The sequence below is a fragment of the Calonectris borealis genome, chromosome 1 (genome assembly GCF_964195595.1).
Source record: "Calonectris borealis chromosome 1, bCalBor7.hap1.2, whole genome shotgun sequence".
In the NCBI taxonomy this organism is placed as follows: domain Eukaryota; kingdom Metazoa; phylum Chordata; class Aves; order Procellariiformes; family Procellariidae; genus Calonectris; species Calonectris borealis.
The window spans coordinates 98,046,055-98,067,825 of NC_134312.1; the positions used below are offsets into that span (position 1 = coordinate 98,046,055).

The 21,771-nt window shown below is 41.5% G+C and overlaps 1 long non-coding RNA gene across 1 annotated transcript; it reads right to left on the reverse strand.

Annotated features, from left to right (window-relative positions):
- Positions 1-8,066: 8,066 nt before the first annotated feature.
- Positions 8,067-16,273, reverse strand: LOC142092401 (uncharacterized). The gene is made up of 3 exons (XR_012677067.1): positions 15,695-16,273; positions 9,631-9,753; positions 8,067-8,428 (listed from the first exon to the last, which is right to left on the reverse strand). It is a non-coding gene; the product is annotated as an uncharacterized LOC142092401 (long non-coding RNA).
- Between the last annotated feature and the right edge of the window lie 5,498 nt (positions 16,274-21,771).

Consider the following 21,771-nt stretch of genomic DNA (forward strand, 5'->3'; position numbering starts at 1 on the left):
TGATTATTTTCACTGACTGGCCTTTTCATAAGACTCAACTTTCACTTACATACAACCACACAATGATCAGAAATTTTTAAATTCCTATCCCGACTGGACTCCCTTAGCCAGAGTAGTAAGAGAAAGACAAAGAGAAGGGAAAAAGCAAGTTAGAGACAACAGAAAGCTGGTCAGTAAATCATAAATCAGGTCCCTGAGGAAAACTGGGCAAACACATTTAATTTCTGATATATGCTCCTGACAACTGCAAGTAGAGCAGCCCAATAGGAGCGGACATAAAAAGGGAAATGGCTGGTGCTAAGGACTCAAAATTCAGATTATATATGTTTTGTGAGATTTTAATTTGCTCTAGTTTGCTCCTGTGGACTAACCACCCACTAGCTGCTGGAGGGCATCTTCCAGTTAAGTTTCAGTTGACAGGAGTTCAGCTTGTGTGCTGTCACACCACTTGGCAAAGGGAAGCAAAGCCTGGTAGGCAGGCATGATAAAGCCATTCACCTTGAAGTGAAGTCCTGATCCAGACCAAAATGCTAATGTGAATGTTCACAGTGTTTTGCTATACAGAGACACAATGGACAGTGTAGCAGAGCAATGATAATACTGCACTTACAGTCATCCACGTGCTACATTACTGTGATTTCTGCAATGACGGTTACAGTAGTATCTGTCCTGCATGCTTTATCTTTGCTTCCATTCCACTAGCATGTGAGCATTATCACTGCACAGCCTTTCTCTTCCAGGAGAAGGTGGTGGTGGGGGGTGCTCGAGATGTACCGAATTCTTCTCACTTTTCCTTTCCGCCTCTCTACCAAGCGCCCACCCGTAAAGCATGCTGGCTTTGTGCTGGTATGGCACAGCTGCTGCTCGGGAGAACCGGCTGAGCTCTTGAAGGGAACCGCCACCTGCGAGGAAGTCCCGTACTTGAAGTACTTGAAGGGCACAAGAAGGAAGTTTATCCAGCTTCCACCTTCTGTGAAAGTGAGCAGACATATCCCTCCTCTCGCCCACAACCTCTCTGCCCCCGCAGGCTCCACAGACCCCAGCCAGCCCAGCAAAACACCCGCCAGAACAGCACCACAGCGATCTGTGGTCTTGTAGCCTGGGAGAGAGGCAAGAGTGTCACTGTCACGGAAGATTGCAGTGGCATTCTCTATCACTAGGGGAGAGTCAGTCTTCTCCAAGCAAGACTTAGACAACTTGTGAGAACAAAACAAAAGGACCTCGTTTCCACTGAGCGAGACAACTTTCTTACCTAGAAGAGGAACATTTTTTCACATGGGCTAATCTGGAGCAAGTACCATTTTTATCTAAGCCATGTGTTACAAACCGCCTAATGTAGTTAATATAGCTGGTTTCCATAGCGCACTTTTCTGTAGAGCATTTAAGTAACTAGGAGCTAGTTGCAAGAAACAGGGAAGTAAAATTTAATGCAGAATCATTCAAAAGTCACTATCAATTCTCCTTGATGCGCATACCTTCATCTGAGGAAGGAGTGAGAGGAGGGCTTAAAAGACGTTTTATTAGAGATGAGTGCCTTTTTATTCCCACTTTCCTCCGTGAGCTTTCCTCTTGCTCATAACACACCACAGCCACGGATGGGGACTGCTACCCACGAGACTTGGCACACCACAACACAAGTCTTACCTGGCCTTCTTACGGACTTCAGCCTGTGTCGGTCCTCCTGGAATATCATCCCCTGGATTTACACCCTGATGAACCGACCTCCTCCACCTTTTAAAGAGTCTGTGAGTCTGGAATAACTGAGGTGTCTGCCCCGTTTTTAGTTATAGCATCCTTCTTTTGAAATAGAGGCCAAAGAAGTCAAGGCGTAGCACTCTGTCAGGGTGGGCAGTGGACTCTGGGTTTCTAAATGACAGCCTGTGTAGAGAAAAAATAAAGGTGCAATACATAGGTAATAGCTATCAAAAAAACACATATCCTATGTACCAATGTTATACTTCCTGATTCTGGTCACACAGGTGATGATGTTTTCCGTCAGCAATACATCCTATAAATAGCTAAACGTATTGGCAAATGTGGATCAAATTTCCATGTGAACAAAATGCAATGAACTGTTCAGCTTAAAGGGTCACCTGGTTGAAAATGGCAGCTTTATTCAGCTACCCACAGTAAGCAGACTCATACCAGGTATTGCAACCAGTGTTCATTTTTTCATAATTTAAAAGGTACTAGCTCACCAATTTACAACTTAAGTTTACAATTCACTAAACTTGATGCAGATATAAAAGCTGTATCTGATAGAGTCATCTACTGAATAAAATTAATGAAATTACTTTCACAGACAGCCTGGCATGGCTTTAGCTTCAAAATTTGATGTGAAATCCCACATATGAACTCTTTTTACATTCATTCTATTGTCATATATGATTGTCGTGGTTTAATCTGGCAGGCAGCCAAATACCACGCAGCCGCTCACTCACTCCCCCCACCCCCCCAGTGGGTCAGGGAGAGAATCGGAAGGGTAAGAGTGAGAAAAACTCGTGGGTTGAGATAAAGACAGTTTAATAGAACAGAAAAGGGAAAATAATAATAATAAATAATGATAGAATATACAAAATGATTAATGTACAATGCAATTGCTCACCACCCGCGCTGACCGATAACCAAGTAGCGATCGGCCCTTCCTGGATCACGCCTACCGTTCATATACTGAGCCTGACGTCACATGGTATGGAATGGCCCATTAGCCAGCTGGGCTGGCTGTCCTGATTATGTTCCCTCCCATCTCGTGTACCTAGCTCAGTCAGTAGGCACGGGAGCTGTCCTTGGACTAGGAGGGCACTTAGCAACAACTGAAAACATCAGTGTGTTATCAACATTCTTCTCATACTAAATCCAAAACACAGCACTAGGAAGAAATTTAACCCTATCCCAGCCAAAACTGGGACAATGATGAAAAAAAAAAAGTCTTTCTGACGGCTTTTGGAAAGGAGAATTTTCAGAATCTGTTACAGTTCTCATGAAAGGCTCTGCAGTAACCAGTGTGGAGTCTGAAAGTCCTTTTCCCACCTTCCCTTCAAAAATCAGGTGCAGTGTGGTGGCATGAGAGCGCCAGCTCCCTATGCACAGCTTTCACAATATTCTTTCCCAATATCTCTGCCCATCAACTGGAGCACCACATCTAGGCATGGGAAAATAGCTGGCTTCATCTCCATGCACATTCCTGCCCTCTTTGCTTGTGAAGCCAAAAAGGTTATAAATAGTGATGGGGAGTATGTGACCTGGACACCTGTTAGGTTAAGACCTCAGATTCTTTCACAGGTTGCTGAACAGATGCCTAAAATATCCTTTCTGTCTCCCATTGCTTTTTCTCACTCACTCCCCCAGAAGTTTACAGAGAAGAGATGGGCTTAAGCCAGCAATCTAGAAGAGATCTGAATCTTAATAAGCAAGAAGCAGCACTGCTTTTCCTTAAGTAAATCAATCTACGAAGACAAGATTTTTCTCTCTGATTGGGAAAGCATATGGAGAAAGCCACTACGTTGATTAAGGGCTGAAGGAAAAGGATGCTTCGCAAAGCATATTTAGCTTATCACAATGGCAATGCTGCTAAGGGCAAAGAAATATTCTGTGAAATGTATCTATGACAGCTGGTACTGTCCACGTACCTGAAAGTTGACTCTCCCTTGCAAGAGGGTGCATCGTGGCTGTCTTTCATCCTTTTTCCCAAAGCTCCTAAGAGCCTCCAAGGATCACCATGTAGCAATGTGTTCTCAGTGGACCCACCAATGTGTCACGTTACTCGCCCTACAGCATGTCTTTTGGGCTGAGGCTGGGAGCAGTGTGCAAAGTGGCAATTAAGCTGTGTAAACTGGACAAAAGTGGATGTTGAATCACAAGTTCTTCAGGGCCTTGAAGCGATTTGATCTGTCTGAGGAAGTCTGCTACAGAAAGCAGATTTAAAAGGAAAGAGTCAAACACAGATGGGGGAATACAGCAAAGCATTTCTCTCGCTGGAGAGCATCTGGCATACCATTAAGCTACACTTAAATAACTAACAAGCTAAACAAAAGTTTTAAGTAGCACATGATGCGTGTCTTTTGGAAGGACCTGAAATGTGACAGCTGAAGACAAGTCACAGGATATTTAACTACTGGAGATCCAAAGCTGTCCAAACAGATGCTTAAACTGTAGCTAGAACCAGAGGAAAACAAAAAAGCAAGCACAGAGACAGTTCAAGTCAAAATGATGGATGTGATGGAGAACTGTGGCTGCTAATGTGAAGACATAGAAATAATTAATGTATTGCAGACTACAGCACTTAAAGGAGAGCAAGGACGTTGAATAACTGAACTTTATTTCATTATGTTTTACCAGGCTTTAAATTTTACCCATTTCTAAGACCAGATGCAACTCTGCTTATCCACTATTGGATAATTTTACCTGTGGGCACAGAAGTTGGACAGTTACCCCACAATAACTAAGTCTTTAGTCCCCTAAGTCTTTTACATAGAAGAACTGATGTTTATGTTACTTTTTAGAAACAGAGAGGTGAAGCAGCTTTTGTGCAGCTCTGGAGTCCTTAACAATTTCACATCTCTTTCAGATACTGAGGAATGAGTCTCTCTGGATTTCTTTTCTCATTTGTTACAAAAAACCTAACAACTTCCTTTTTTTCTGGCATCTTCCACATTTGGCTTATTTTCATTACATTGTAAAATACAGTCACAAAAGGAGGTGGACTATGATCCTCTTCCATACACTACTGAAGTAGGAGGAGTTTGGCTCAGAGGATGGTCAATGTATTATATGTGGCCATAAGAAAGCCTGATATCAGTTCAATTAACATTAATAATGAGAAAAAAACCCCACACTCAGATGAGAATAATTCGTAACTAGATGTAGCTGTGCACTTGAAAAAGAGGTGCGAGTAATGTGTTTCAGAACATTGCCAAAGGAGTAAAAGAATATTTTCCCCCTGCTTACATTATTTGAAATATAACACAATTCTTAAAACAAACTTTTGGACAGAAAGAATCTTCAGCTGTAGCCTGTATTTGTATTTCACCCGTATTAAGCAGACAAGCTCACAGTTGGCTAAAGACTATCACCCCAAAATACAGCTGCTCTTAATATGAAGATGTCCCATCCTTGCCTTTGTTGATTTGCGTTCACTTCCCCAGTGGTTAGTAACAGCTAAATATAATAATAAAAAATGCCTGCCTAATACTTAATTTGAGCTTGTCTTGTTGAGTTTCCAGCTATTAGTTCTTGTTGTGTTTTTCTCTGCTAAATTAAGGAGCTCTTTTCTATCCATTTGTTCTTACCATGGAGCATTTATACACTAATCAAGTCACTTCTCAGTCTGCTCTAGTATAAAGAACAACTTGATCTGCAAGTGTCTCATTGTACAGCTTTTTCTCTTCCCCTTGAGTAATTGGATTGCTTTCTTCCTCATACTCTACAATTTTTAATATCCTTTAAAAGAGTATGAAATGGAAACAATTTTCAGGTTCTGACTGTTGTACTCACACAGAAGATTTCCTTGCTGCTTTCCTATGTTCTTCTCCCCGTATGTCCAAGGTACACGCTAACTTTCCTGCCATTGTAGGGACCCTCACACTGATCAAATGCTCTCTCTAATCTGTTTTTCAGAGCCACTGCTTTCCTTTTCCCCCTATTCTGTTTATGTTGTTCTATGTTTGTAGACACATCATTTGGTTTCTGCTCGTATTAAAATGCGTTTCATTTAAATGGACTCTGTTGCTTAGTATTCCTGACCTCTCTGAAGGACTGCCTCTTCTTCAGTCTTTGGCAGAGCACCTCTCCAATACACTTGTAAATGTTAGGAGCAGGAATTTAACATTCACTGCTGAATATGTTAAATAGTAGTGAATTCAGCGTTGACCTCTGCATAGCTTCCCCCTAAGAGTATCTTCCTTCACTGATTACTCCTCTCTAAACTGTATTTTTCAAAATTTGCCAATTATTCAGTATTTTACTTATGTAACATGTTCTCCGTTGAAAATATGAAGGACGTTTTCTGCTCCCATGACAAGACTGTCAGAGACCGTTTTAGATGCCTCTTTTTGCCTTCCTTTATAGTGTTACATGTGATGCACTTACTAGGGACGATCCAGGCATTTTCCTCTAACGAGATGTCTCCTGTTGTGCTGAAGTGGGACATGGCTGAAGCTCAGTGTAAGTCTTGCTCTCCTCCCACACACCAGCATGGACTTGTGACATCTCACCAAGTGTCTAAGGTCCACCCACCTCCAAGTGTACAAGGCTCCATGAGTGGTCCCACTCAGTCCTTTATCTCTGGTTCAAGCCAGATTCCTATAAACTATCCTTACTTCTATATATTTACCTAGTTTGTATGGCTGAAGAGGAAAGAAGTGGAGATGTATGATAAGATCATATGGCCATCCTGGCCGTCAAAGACAGAATTATGCTCTGGCTTTCAAGTACTGTGTTATACCCTCCCAGACCTCTCATCTCTAGTCCTTTTTGAATACTTTAAGAGCTTTAAAACATCCCTTCTAGATATCTCAATAATCCAAATTTTAAACATAAATTAGATCCGAGAAGGGAAAGAGCTTCTCAGCCAATGCCTTTAGGATACCTGGCAGCAGCCTCTGTGAGCCTGCAAAGTATTAAGTAGCATTCTAAGTTACTAATGACTTAGAAAATACATTTTCGCCCTTAGGCAATACAAGTATATCAGTCTGATACTTTCCAAATGGAAAACAGAAATGTTCATTGAATACATCTGCTTTTTCTGCACAATTATTTTTATTATTTCCCTGTCCTTAGGATATACCTGTACAATTACCAAAATTCCTAATAGATTTATATATACAACAAATAAACTTCTTTGTGTTCTCAGTCTTGCAAGACATGAAATTCTTCATCACTTTTCTATGTTCCATAACTTCAGATCAATGATGATTGCTACTTATTTCCTTGTCCATATTTTTACACTGTGTTTTTTAATACTTAATACCCACCTCCATTATATTACCAAAGCGAGACAGGGTTTCCAGCAAAGTTGCTTTATTTCTTGACAATGGAATACTGCATTTTTTGGACCATTCATCTGAAATAAATCCTATTTTTAGAGGAGGTAGGTCTGCTGTGTGTGCCACCTATACCCGCTCCCATTTTCTGCAGACAGAAAACCTGAGAGCAGGACTGGATTTGACCCCTTCACATGCCTGGACATATACTCCTATTACTTTTCCTTTTCTGCACTCCATTTCTCAATCCTTTGAGGAAAACCTTCTGGAAGGAGGCTTCTGCTTCTCCCATTTCTCTTGCCCTACCCCTTGTGATAAAGTACTCCTTACCTCTTCCTTTTCAACGCACATCCCTTAATCCTTTCCTGCATTAATCTCCCCCTCAGCAGTGTCATGGCACTTCTCTCCCTAACCTACTGTATCTTCTTTTATTTTGTCATATGTAGAAAGTACATTTTCCAGAAGATTAGTGCTTGTAACGCGCTCTGTGTGTTTACACTTCTATTAAAATCTTCAAAACAATACATTGGGAAGTCAAGTCTTACCTCGCAGTATAATATTGATGAACAACCCAGACTGAGGTTCCTCAATACATCTTGACTCCGTGGGAGGCAAGTCATCTGAACACATTACTGCTCACTTCGGCTCATCCATCAGAATTTCTCCCAGGAGCAAAGAAAAGGGGAAGTCAACAGTGTGTCTGATGGCAATTATCACAGAAAGTATTCATGTGTCTCCCACCTTTCAGTCAGTGTTCAGTTTTGTTTCCTTAAAATACAGCCTTAAGAGGAAAAAAGAGAACACTAATGTTGACGAGTGAGTACACCATGGGCATGGCTTAGCTGAGATAAACCAGGATTTTATTTTTAAACAAGCTTAGGCTGTCTTGTGCCTGCTGTCCAAAAGCTAGAACAGGCTCAGCATGACAGGAAGACCCCGCGTCGCGCAGCAGCACCCTGCTCATTCCTGCCGCTCAGACCCCTGCAGCCCTTGCGCAGCGGCACCTCTGCACCCACAGCCACGGCTGAGCACTTTTCCTGTCTCTCTCCCCCTTCCCTCCCTCACACAGCCAGCAGGAGCTGTGTTAAGCTCTTTTAATAAACAATACTTTTAGTTCTTTTTGTCTTCAAAGCTTTTATTACAACCATTAACTAATTAATAATCATAACAGCCCAAGAGGGTTGATGGAGTTGTTCTAACTAGCAGCTGGTTCTCAGTGCGTCTCCTTTAACTTGACCATTTAGATAGAAGGAGAAAGAGAAGTACATGTGTATTTATTTTATTTTTTTACAAGACCAGGGACTGAGGCAACACAGTAACTGGAGCTATGGCAGTGTGGTTTCCGATTTCCACTTCTGACCTGGAACCGCTGTGCTGCAGCTTTCATGAGGTTTTTCCTCAAAATGATGTTCCTCCTGTAGAATGGTAAACCATCTCCTTGATTAACTCTGTCCCAAAACAAAGGACTGATTACTTTTTAACCTTTACAGAAGCTGGAATACAAACTTACCATGCACTGCACACTTGGAGATTTATTGAAATTTGATTACAAAAACTGAAGGGAAACATGCACTGCATCTTGAGCAGTTCTACAAAAAGTCAGTCTAGACAATCCTTTATGAATGACTCAATCTATGCATATAATGAAAGAAAACATGCGACCCTTTCCAACTGTCATTTCTAATTAGACACGGCTAGAATATATGTGCTCTTAAATAAAGCAGAAGTAGCAGGAAGGTATTTTACAGGCAAAAAAACCCACTACAGCTAAATACATTCAGGAGTGATTGCAACAAATAGATGTAAATTATTTTTTCAGACTTCAGGGATCACTTTGAAATAGTTCTCAATGTATCTAGTCCTCCCCAACCTCAAAGCAGCATAAAGCAAAAGAAAAAGGGTTTGCATTTTTTTTTTTTTCTAAAACCTTTATTTTCAGGAAGGGCTGTTAGAAATTCTTACTCTCTCTCTCTGTTAGATTCACACAGCTGTGGGGAGGAGACACACAACCGGCAGGATGGTCCGTGCCCCGCTCGTGGCCAGGGGCTGGTGCCAGGACCAGCCGCCCAGCTCCACCTCCAGCAGCCTGAGGGGTGCAAACGTAACGGGGTCTCAAACCCCCCATCACGCCGGAGGTTTCTCCAGCAGCGCAAGTTACAGATTACACAAAGGCGGTCACCAAGTGTATGGAAAAAAGCATTTGGTCAAAAAATTGTAAGCTATTGTGACAAACAAGGACACCTGCCTCCATCAGAAGGTTAACGGGAAGAAATAGTTATTAGGCTAAAACCACCAAACATCCCAGAGAGCTGGTCATAGCCCCCATGTCAGGGAGGGGGGCTGCCCCACTGTGCACAGCGCAGGGGCCCCCAACGGAGGTGTAGCCCCCCAGGACAGGGGAAGTGTCAGGGTCCCTCGAGGGCCCCAAGGTGACACCCAGGGAGCCCAGTGAAGGCAGCAGGGCCAGGGCACCACCATGGTGATGCTCAGAGCAGGCCTGGGGGTCCAGCTGAGCCAAAATCGTGCCCTCTTCCCAGGAAAGGGAGTCCTAGGTGGTGTTCTTGGAGGGGGCAGATAGGGGAAATTAGTGCCTAGAGATGCCTCAACAGTACCTTCTGAGGCGGGTGGTGGCCCATTTAATCTTCCTTACCTACTTGAGATCCAAATGCAACTTAACCAAGCAGAAGAGTAGAGCAGCTTGTCGTGAAGGTTGTGCGTGGCCCGGCTTCAGATAGAGCTGTTTTCTTGCAAAGTGCATACCCAGGAGTGATGACTGCAATAGCAGCATAACAGTTACAATTTCATTTGGTGAAATGAAATCATGAGGTGAATTTTTTGGAGACTGAGAAGTTGCTGTACTTCCTCTAATATTCCCAGTGAACAGAATGAAATGCATTGTATATGTTTTTTAGACCTAAGAAGCGAACAGAGCTTCAGCCTGGCTCATAAACAAACAAAACCAGGACACAGCAGCTTTACCTCAGCCACCATTATTACAGAGCTCACAAAGGGGACCTGAAAGGATACCAGCCCCGTTGAATCATTTGGCAGGGTTTCAAAGAGTTTAAGTCAGCCCAAGCTGCGCAGTGAGCAGGTTAAGGAAACTGATCCATCTGAAAATTAATCATTTTTGTTTAGAGTTTGTTTTCTGGCCAGCTCAGCTCCCTGCATTAATAGCACTGGCGAGAGCACTGGCCGAAGGTGGAGAGAGGACAGAGCCACACCAGCACTAATGTGGGTTAGTGTGTGCTGCCATGAAACCACCACCACCACCTCCAGAAGCTGTATTACACAAGAAAACATCTAGACACCGTGCTCACCGTGCTACCGTATCCAACTGCCTGAAAGTGCTGCCTAATCACAGCTGAACAGCTGTGAAAATAAATCTGATCAATTGTAACTTCATCTAAGGAGAAAGTCATCTTAAACTGCGCTCAAGTCTGTCTTCCACTGGGAACTTCCAATAACGTCAAGTGCAAACATGTTGAAAGGCTCTCCTTAATTTTCAAAGCCAAATCTGAGTGATCCCATCCAGGCTGTCACCAGCATATGAGAAACGCCAGGAACAAGACAGACGCCTTGCCCGCCAGCAGTCTCCTGCTCCCGGGTCACTCCCAGAGGGCTGTTAATGCCAGTGAAAATTAATGGAGTTACAGTCACACCTATTTCATCAATCTTGGATGTCGCTAAGCTGTACCTAAGGATCCTCCATCTGAGCTACAGGAATAAACCAAAACTCACATAAATGTACACAGTCGCTTTTTAATAGATGGATTTATCCATTATAGGTAGATTCTGCCCTTCTAGCAAGTTCCCAGAATAGCCCTATCTCTGGATTTGGGAAGCATGCCCAATCCCTAACCTTTTAAGCAGCTCGTTTTATTACCTGTCAGCTATCTAATAAGTCTTGTACAACATAGGCATAAACACCACGTTAATGGTATAGTTACACAAACACTTCCCTGGCAGCAAAGCTGGGTCAAGAAGTTCCCCCGCCGCTTGGTCCAGCTCCAGGTTTAGCATTTCCTCACCGTACCAGCCTGACTGTCTGAGGCGCTGCACTCTCAGTGAGACTGCTGGTGTTACCAGGGTAAAAAACAAAACAGAAAAACCTCTTCCATTGCAGTCTTTTCCTCTTCAGCAAGGAAAAGGAGGTGGAGAGGGCAGGCAGAATAGAAATTTGGAAAAGCTTTTGCAAATATTAAAATAGAACAGGGCAGAAAATACTTGAACGGATTTTGCCACCTTTACCAAGAACTCATAGCTGCACATAGAGAAACACATAGTAACAGAAGAAACCATTCGCCCACCTGTGTCAAAGCAGTCAGGAGCCCTGCCAGAGACAGCCTGGAACACCGCACGCATTCAAACTCTAGCAAAACTACAACTTAATGTTCAGGGCAATTCAGTTTGAGATTTGGCTCAAGGTTTTCTCAATAAAAAAAGGAAACAATTGTAGTTACAGGATGACAGCATGACTGAATTATTAGGGCACCAGATGAGACAAGAGCTCCTGACCAGTTCCCGCAGACATCACTGGCTCTGCTGGCAAGAGGCAACTGGGAACGACCAACAGGAAACCAGCGAGAGTGATGTGACTTAGCTTCATTGCACTAAAACTCCCGATTAGAGCATCTCTTTCAGAAGTTAAATGGTCTTAACCCAACTCAAAGTAGTGAAAGTAAACTGAATTAAGAATCCTTGAATTCAGAATAAATACCCAGATGGTTTTCATCCTGTTTACAGGAGCACAGGAGTAAAGGAATCCCTGGCTCTTTTCACTTCATGCAGCCTCATCAAAATTCCCTGCTGCACTGATCAAGTTAAGGTCAAAGATTTGTGACCCCACTGCTCTGCAGCTTGCTAGAAATTTGCTTAATTTTCATCCCAAATTTATTCATGGACAATTTATTCCAATTTATCCTCATAACAGCACTGTCTTTTGGGTTACATGGCTCTTCCCCCCCTCTCCTCCATGTATTCTAGGCAATATCTTATCTTCTTGCAGCCATCGTTTTGCCAGATGAACGAGCCAAGCTTTTTAATTTCTCTTTCAAAAGGAGAATAGCTTTCCACGGAACTTTTTCAAAAAGTCTCTCCTCTCCTGCTCTAATTAGAGGTCAGCTTCCTTGGGCCTGCATGACCAGCACTGCACACAGTATTTCAGACATTATTTCACTGTTGCACTGGATGATGAAATCAATTTAAAAAATTAACTTAGGTTTATGCATATAATTTTTACTTTTATTATCTATACCAAGAAACTTAAAAAATACCAAGATCATTTTTTGAGTTCATACCTCAATGTTTTGATACAAACCTGGGAAAATTAAGACTTGAGAATGTTTTCCCTCATGCTGTATTCTGAGGCAACATGGTCTGAATTGGAGATTAATGAAAATATCTCTCTCTGTATATTATGTCAGGATCAAATAATTAATGCCACATACCTTAAATAATATAACTGACAAAGAATCATAGAATCATAGAATCATAGAATCATACAGGTTGGAAAAGACCTCTAAGATCATCGTGTCCAACCGTCAACCCAACACCACCATGCCCACTACATCATATCCCTAAGGGCCTCATCTACACGTCTTTTAGATACCTCCAGGGATGGTGACTCCACCACTTCCCTGGGCAGCCTGTTCCAAGGCCTGACCACTCTTTCAGTAAAGAAATTTCTCCTAATGTTCAATCCAAACCTCCCTTGGCGCAACTTGAGGCCATTTCCTCTCGTCCTATCGCTAGTTACTTGGGAGAAGAGACCAACACCCACCTCGCTACAACCTCCCTTCAGGTAGTTGTAGAGCGTGATGAGGTCTCCCCTCAGCCTCCTCTTCTCCAGGCTAAACAACCCCAGTTCCCTTAGCCGCTCCTCATGAGACTTGTGCTCCAGACCCTTCACCAGCTTCGTTGCCCTCCTCTGGACGCGCTCCAGCACCTCCATGTCCTTCTTGTAGTGAGGGGCCCAAAACTGAACACAGTATTCGAGGTGCGGCCTCACCAGTGCCGAGTACAGGGGCACGATCACCTCCCTGCTCCTGCTGGCCACACTATTTCTGATACAGGCCAGGATGCCGTTGGCCTTCTTGGCCACCTGAGCACACTGCCGGCTCATGTTCAGCCGGCTGTCAACCAGCACCCCCAGGTCCTTTTCCTCCGGGCAGCTTTCCAGCCACTCTTCCCCAAGCCTGTAGCGTTGCCTGGGGTTGTTGTGGCCGAAGTGCAGGACCCGGCACTTGGCCTTGTTGAACCTCATACAGTTGGCCTCGGCCCATCGATCCAGCCTGTCCAGGTCCCTCTGCAGAGCCTCCCTACCCTCCAGCAGATCAACACTCCCGCCCAACTTGGTGTCGTCTGCAAAATTACTGAGGGAGCACTCGATCCCCTCGTCCAGATCATTGATAAAGATATTGAACAGAAATAACATGCTGCTTAGTCTCAATAACATTTTCTAAACATCCTATTCAAGGTTATGGGTCCATTATAAAGATTGTATCTGTTTTCCAGAAATTGAGAACCTCTGCTAAAAACCGTAATGGTTATGGAATACAAGACACCGTAGCCGTCCTTAAAGTGTAGTTAATTTTATCTCTATATTTAATTATTTCTTTTCAAGATTTTTACTAGGCTCTCCAAATGCTGATGCTTTTTTCTCATTTAAGTAATAAAATGAGTCAACTGTTACTACTTTAAATTTCGTTAAGTAGCCCCAGGATGGTGCCAACTGTTATGCAAAGCTTAACGGCCAGAATGTATTTATTTGTCTGCTTTGTTTCTTGACTGCTATGAATGTAACCTGCACCGGTCATCTAAGCAACAATCTTATGGACTATTTTCAATGGAACAGGGCTTTACGATTTGGGTGGGGGAGTTTGTTATTTTTGCTTTATGTTCTTGTTTTTGTTTTTGTTTTTGTTTTTTTTTTACAGTAAGACCTGACATATGGGTGTGTATATGCATGTGCGTGTGTGTGTACCTTCAGCTCAGATAGCAACTTTTGAAAAAGCAGGTTCATCTTAAGAAAAAAAGAGTGCTATTATGATTTATACCACTATGAACTTAGAAAGACTATTGAAAAAGTCATCGGATAGAAAAAACCTGTACCAGTTTAGCTGAACATTAATTCCATTCTTATGCAACCAAATGGTCACCTTTTGAAATTCAAGATGTTGAATCCCAGAGCTGCCATTTTAAAATTGGCAGAGCAACTTTTGTCCATGACCTCAATATTTTACAAATATTAGTTGTCAAAATATATCTGTGTAAAATTACTACCCCACCACCACATATATATTTTTCTCCCTCAAACAGAGGAAATGCAGGCAGGGTCTGCAAAACAAGCTCTAACAGAGCTACTGTGGAAACACCTCCTCAGAATGAACTCCATCACGTGTTGCATATATGCAAGCAAAATTAAAGCCTAAGCTACTTTCTTAACTTCAAATTCTTAGCAATTCAATTGTCTGAAGGACTGCTGGGGCTCTTGAGTTACCTGTAGGAACAGATATCTTCAGTGATCTAAGTCAGTGAAGGGGAAAGAAAAATGAAAAGGTACGTTCTTATAAGCTATTCTGTGAGGATTTATATTTGCACTCGTCTCATCTACAGCTCTGAGTGCATTCACTTGTACAGTATAGTTGAATAAGACTTGGCAGTTAAAAAAAAATCTTCATAAAAATTAATATCACATCTTCATAAAAATTATTTTTTGTTTGCTTCTCCTGTCTTCTTGAACCAGATTTAGGCTGCTGGAAAGGTAACAAGAATGCTCTTTCATTTTGAGCTATCTGCACAAAGCACTAAAATTCAGCTTTGTAAGCATCCTGAATAAGAAAAATTACATGTTTCATTTTATTTTAAATCACTGCATGTCAAAATGAAGCACGTAGAATAGCAGGGACTCATTTCTTCATGCCTAACAGTAATCACTAACTTTTTGTCTCACTTCCATTCGTGCATACCATGTGTGAAACAGAGAAGCAGATAACAGGAGCTCTATATTCCACAACGGCAAACTTTCTTTTCTACCTATTAGATGCTCTAAATACAGCACCTGAACTCCAGAAGTCAATTTATGCGACTGTCTTGGTTTGTAGCTGGGTTGAAGCTTTAGGGCCCAATTTTGGTCACCCTCCACACATGCAACTCTCTTACAAGTTAATGCAAGATTTGGTATGAGAATTAAGATAAAACACTGGACTAATGCCTAGCTTACTACTCTTCAAAGGGTGGCATTTCAGCTAAGGGAGCAGAGAAAATATACCTACTCCAAACACAGTAGTCATCTTCCATTTAGTGGACCAGAAATTTCACATCATTACTGAGAAGAAAATTCTAGCTACTCTTAGTAAAAAGGAAATAGCACAGTTGCAACCCCAAATATCTGTGGTTTCTAGGATGCTTAGAGAATGTAGCCAGCCGTGGGCACACACTAATATTATATTTCTTCCAAAAAGTGAGTGTACTTGCCATATATATATATATATATATATGTGTGTGTGTGTACACAAGTGTGTGTGTGTGTGTGTGTGTGTATACAAAAGAAAGCTAGAAAGCTTTTTAAGAAATGTAAAAAGGTTTTTTCCTCCCCCTTTTGTAAGCAGAATAAGGATTGTGTAAACTGCTCCCTGTGCCATCAATCGCGGCTGGAGAACAGGAATGCTGCTGACAGCAGTTGCTATTCTTTTGATACACCAGATACATACCTCGCATTCCCGCGGCAGCTGACAGCACAATTAGTCCTTGTATGGCCAAAAGGGGGTGGGGAAGGAGCGAGTTCTTCTGGAGAACATTTGGTTTCCATGGATAAGCCTAGTTTCTTCTGCCGCAGTACTGTCAGCCGTCCGAATCATGAAGTCTTTATACTCTTAATTCCATTCATACATATCTTTTGTCTTTTAGTGAAGATTTCTGAGAGAGGAACACTTAATGAGTTTCAACTTTGTTTTGTGAAGCTTCATGCCAGTGAAACTGGGGAAAAAACCCAAACAAACATTTTCTTAGAGTCAAGTTATCGAGTACATGAATGAAATGTCTACCGAAATCAGGAAAAGTTTTGCCTACTAAGTTTTGGCTTTCTTTTTACACTTTTTGTATTTGAAAATGATTTCTGACTCAGATAGGATAATGCAGAAGACTTAAAGGCTTACTAAATCATTGATTTTATATAAAGCCATACATAGCAGAATTTGTGTAAAGAAACAATGGGTGTTGATCACTAATAGAACTTGGTATGTATTTTTCTCTTAACATAAAATCACTCCATTTATCACAACAATTTCATAAACTCCAATATCCAAAATAATTAAAGGTTCTGTCTCGTTGCCAGTAACAAGATTTGAAAATATGCCCATAACCAAAATGCTCTATAGACTTTAAATAGGATTTTTTTTTTTCCCCCCAGACAAATCACAAACTGGTTTGAAAGTTCTATGTTAAAGACATAGAAATGCATGAAAATTCATGTTATTTTTTTTACGTGGCTAAAAGTTGCATGTTAGCACATCTTCAGATATTTCTATTGCATCATGATGAATGGACAATTTGTGCCTAGAGGTCAACATCTTTTCCGTTCATCACAGTTGGAACAGAAGTTGAGTATGCTGATGCAGAGCTGCCAAGACTGTTGTTTCCCCTGCAGGCTACATAATGTTTGCCCCTTTCAGAAGCCAAAAGGGAAGGCAGTGCAAGCTATTGGTTTGCCTCCAGCTCAGAGCTCAAGATGCACTAGAGGTTTAATGATTTGTGTGCATTATGGAACAGATTCATGACTGATATGTTTTAAATAAAAGTCATGTTCTGCTTCCTTGACTTAACTCATAGTTTGATTAGCCAAATCCAGATTTCCCAGGGGCTCTCGTAAGACATTCCAAACAAACATTTCACTCCTTTTCCTCTTACGCCTGCATTTCTCATGCTATCCTATTCAAGACCGACATTTGCTATGAGAACAACCAGAAGCTACCTATCTGTCCAAGTGGAGAAAGGAATAATTTCTGCAGAATTCTTACCCTTCCATTGCAAACCCAGACCCTGTTATTGCTAGCCCTGTGAATAATCACATACAGCTCTTAAATAGTTTAATTCTCTGCTTTTACATTTCATGTTTTTAAGACCTGAGGATAAACTGGGACAAAACTAACATTTATTTCCCCAACTTCTCATTTGTACCCTTCCTACTGACCATGATGAGAGAGAACTGTGTCTGAAATATAGCATGCAGGTTTTATTACTTCTCATTTGAATTCTTACATGGTACATGATGTTTATATCCTAGGCTCTCCTTAAGAGGATCTGCTTATCTCTACATCACTCAAATACAGAAATGCACAGTAAAAGCTAGATTTTGCAATCTATTCTCTATTTCCTCTCCCTTCAATATTAATATATAAGCAAATATTACTATAGAGTTAGTATGATCAAATGGATAGAGTTGCAGGTTACTTGTGAGCAATCTGCCATCAGTTCACAGTTGCGCTGACAGTGCGCTCCACCATTGACTGGTTTCTTCCAGGGGAGCATTTCCCACCAAGAGTTCCTTCTACCTGAGCGTCTTAAAGACAAACTAAGCCCACATCTCCTCGGACAGAGCTCACTAGAGGGAGCACACACACCGCTGCCTCCCGTGGCTGTCACTGCAATCTGCTGAAGATCGACTCGAATTTTCAAGTCTCCTCAACTGCTGAAAGCGAAATGAAAATAATAAATCCTAATGAATAGACATAAAAATCACCATTGCAATTTTCTGGGGAGGGTTTTCCTTTAAAGAAATTTGGCTTTAGAAGCAAGTCTGATTGTTCTGACGGGAAAAATACAATACTAATAAAAAGATGAACTTGTTAATGAATAAATCCCATCTCCCTTTCCAGAAACACAAAGGTATTTTTTTCACCCCTTCCCATTTTCAACAGTTGCACTGAGATAATAAAATAATCTCGTTACCATACAGTCTGAGCAAAGAAGAAGAACCAGGGAATCTTGACAGACTGTGAAATGAAGACTTGTTTTCTCCCCCACCTTTCATCAGTTTATTTTCCTAATCCTGTACTGCTGACAGATTCTGGTGTAAACAGTCGCATAGCCAAATGATTAAATACCATCACCGGGGTCTGTTGGGCAGCAGCAGCTCTTCTGGAAATGACTGCTGCAAGCTCAGACTGAAGTCATGAAAAGAGGAGGCTGTGCTATGGAACAGCTACTCTCTGCTGTTACTTGTACCCACCTTCCAAAACAGACCAGTGATGCGTCTTCAGGCGATTTTTTCAGAGTTGTATGCCAATGTGCTGTTGATTTGTTTAAAACACAAAGAGCTTGTGCATTCAACTTATTATTTTTTCAGCTAGGAACTTTGCATAATTAGCACACAAATCACCTGAGCCTGATGCTGACGGCAGTTCTCTGTGGTCTAAAATGGCCCTTTGAAGTACTAGATGCACATCAACTTCTTCAGTCTGCATATTTGCACATCCATCCTCTCCATTTCCTCCGTCCAGCTGCAGATGCTCTGGATAGTGCCTTCGGTTTGCCTGCTGATGTCTGCACCTGAAGCAACTGTTGCATATCGCAGACTCTGCTCCTGGCTTCTTCCCTATCCCCTTTTCTTTTCTTTTGTTTTCTTTTTTTTTTTTTCCCCTCTTGCTTTTGCTTTTCAAATAGTTATGCAAGAAGGCTGCAAATGTCCTTCTAGACCCATCTACAATCCCCGGTGAAATTACCCTTGATTCTCCCCTTGCTCTGCATTCTTCACAGGCCGTATACATTTGCTACCTGTTTCACTTGCACAGTTCTTCAGGCACTGCTGCATGAAGGAATTTCTCTTCTAATCCTTATGTGGTGTGTACCCCACTCCTTATTCAAAGTGGTCAGAAGACAGGTCTCTTCAGGAGAAAGGCCAAAGTTGCACTTAGTCACTCTTGCAAGCAGATACACACAAAGATTTGATGATCATTTCAGAAATGTCAGGAGGTTAATAGCAATCAGCTCTATTTACGTAGGCATATAAAAAACCATCACACATTGTGAGTGCGTGTGTGTTGGGAAAGAAAGGGAGAGAAGAAGAAGAAAAGCCCTTGTAAAGGACTAAAACTAATCCCTTTGTCCTGAAGAGTCACAGAGAAATATCAAGGCAGCCACCACAGCCTGCAAATCCCAGTAACTTGGCAGTGTAAACCCAATGTTGCCAAAGAGACAACCTTTAAAAAGAAACTACCGTAGCCCTCTCTAGCGGAGTGCACCATTCCAGCCCTGTCAGATTGCTGTAGGTCATGAGTGGAACACATTGAGGACTTATTTCTCTAATAAAGGGAGTAAGTCACTTTCTCTGCATCTGGATTAAAGTGATCTTTCAGCAGCTGCCACGAGATCCTCGCTTCGTGGTGGTAACTGGGAATTTTTCCCCACTGCTGCTCAGCAGTTTTAGCAGGCTCATGCGACATGCTTTCCCAAACAAATACAGATAAACAATTTATATAAAAAACAAACAAACCCTAGTCAGTATAAAAAAGAAAGGCAATGTTTTTCAATACTGATGACAGTTTTCTCTATGTGCATTTTCTCACTCTTTTTTTCAGCAGTTCTCTGACATTTTTAAATTGTCTTTAGTGCCAGGCCTTCATTCCAAATAGATCAATCCAAACTGAGCATGACGTAAGAATCAATATGGCTTGGGGAGAATTAAACCCATTTCTTTCTGGAGTCTTTGAAGCCTCTTAAAGTGCCAAATATTTTTCCCATTAACTGTACCATAGCCAACCTCCTAAATAGCTGGAAGATGCTGCTTAATTTTTTAAAGCGTTGCTCTGAATTAGTGAAAGATTAATCTTTAAAGAGTATTGCTGCTAAGGGAACCTGTCCAGCTACCTACACAGACACAACACAGTGATCTGTGAGGCATCTTTATCCGAGGAATTCTGGATCTTCCACTTCTAGCGTTGTGTACTCCAAGACCTGACAGATGAGAGGCCTTTCTGTGGCAAAGATCGCACTTTTACTACCACTGCAGGGAAAATAAAATGACCTTCTAAATCACAATAGAAGCAAATCTTTAAACAATAAAACAGAATTGCTCAAGCTTTTCCTGAAATTCTTTGCCTGCTACTTTAGCACTTGCACAATTCTTGTCAGTTTTGGCAACTGCAGAAATATTTGTGTCAGGCACATCAGCTACCGAGCTGGCAGCATGGTTTGCTGAGACACTTTTCTGGTGATTCCCATCCGAAAGTATGACAGTTTATTACAAGCCAAGAAGAGAACATGTGAGACATCAGCATGATTTTGGGAGAGAATTGGATAAGAAAGTCTAAGATGACACAACACAATTTGATCTTCATGAAAAGATGGTTTGAATAGTCATATGTTAGAACTTAAAGACTACACTTGAGGAAAGAGAATACAGTAGGAAAATCCTTTGTCTGTTAGAATCAAATTTTGAACCAAAGCTAATTGAGAAATTGAACAGGAGAATCCAAAGAAATAAGTGAAGATTTTTATTTAAAAAAATAACCAGTAATCAGCCACAGTCAGGCCACAACCCCAAATGGGAAATGGAATATGCACAATTCCTTGCCCAGCAATGAAATAATACCCTTTGTCAAGTTTTTCCAGGCACAATATCAAGCTCACCGAGCCTCATCTCTGCAGGCTGTTACAGGGTTCTCCATTTCTCTAATAAGAGGTATCTTAGTGAGCAACTTTCACTGCATCAAACTTTTGCGCCAACTCCAGTTGAATCAATGGTGAAATTGTATAAGCTGTTTGAAAGGCAAGACCTCACATAGTCACAACTCACTTGTTTCCTCTCCTCACCTGAAGATGGATATTGACCTTGCCATGTGTGGGCATACATGATAATAAACCTTTAATAAACACCATAAGCACCACTTTGATTGAGAGCAAAGTTGGTTCATGTCGGGAGGGAGATGAGAGGAGAAATACCATAGGAAGTTATTTTGCTCCCAGTCCATTATTAAAAGGTCTAGATAATCTACTACATGAGCACTATTTGAGCCATTGAAATGCCTTTAATTACAGCTCTCATAATTGGAGTTAGTGCTATAATAAAAGGGCAAAAGCTTGATCTGGTTTGCTTGAAAAAATGAGGGCCCTATTAAAATTTAATTTATAATAGTAGGCTTTATTCTGATAAGGGCATATTTTTTCAGACTGATTTTATGCAGTGCTGATATGTTTTCAGTAAAGGAATGGCTTTTCCCAGGCTGATGTCGCTGTGATGGGAGCAGAGGAGGTACCACTTTGCTAAATCTGGATATGGGCAGCTGTACATTATGGTCTGGCTTAGTCTCTTCTTTTGCATTCAAGATGGTTAGTCTGGTAGTGTTTGGACTGTTTCTGCACAGTGTGTAATGCTTGGCTAGGTGCTTTATTAAATTCAGAATAAACATTCAAGTCACAAAATGCTCCCCTGAGTCAGAGAGAGACACTGCTATTACATCTGACCAACTAAAGGAATTTCCAATCTCACTCTACAGTTTCTGCCCCTCTGTTGGAGTTTATTTTGCTGAAAGACATCAACATTAAATTAAAAGAAGCAGCAAGGAAAATCCCTTGTGTCAGAAATGCGTTTGGGGCTAGCTAAATAAGTATGGGAAGGAGGGGGAATTAGAGCTGGTCAGGAAGTTTGTGATAAATAGACTTCATCAAAATGAAACTTTTGTAGTCAAGGGACCATATTTCCAATGTCTGTGCACATTTTTTTTATTTAAAAGTATATATATCCAATTTTCCAGTCTTAAAGTGAAAACCGATTAAGAGATTGACAATGAAA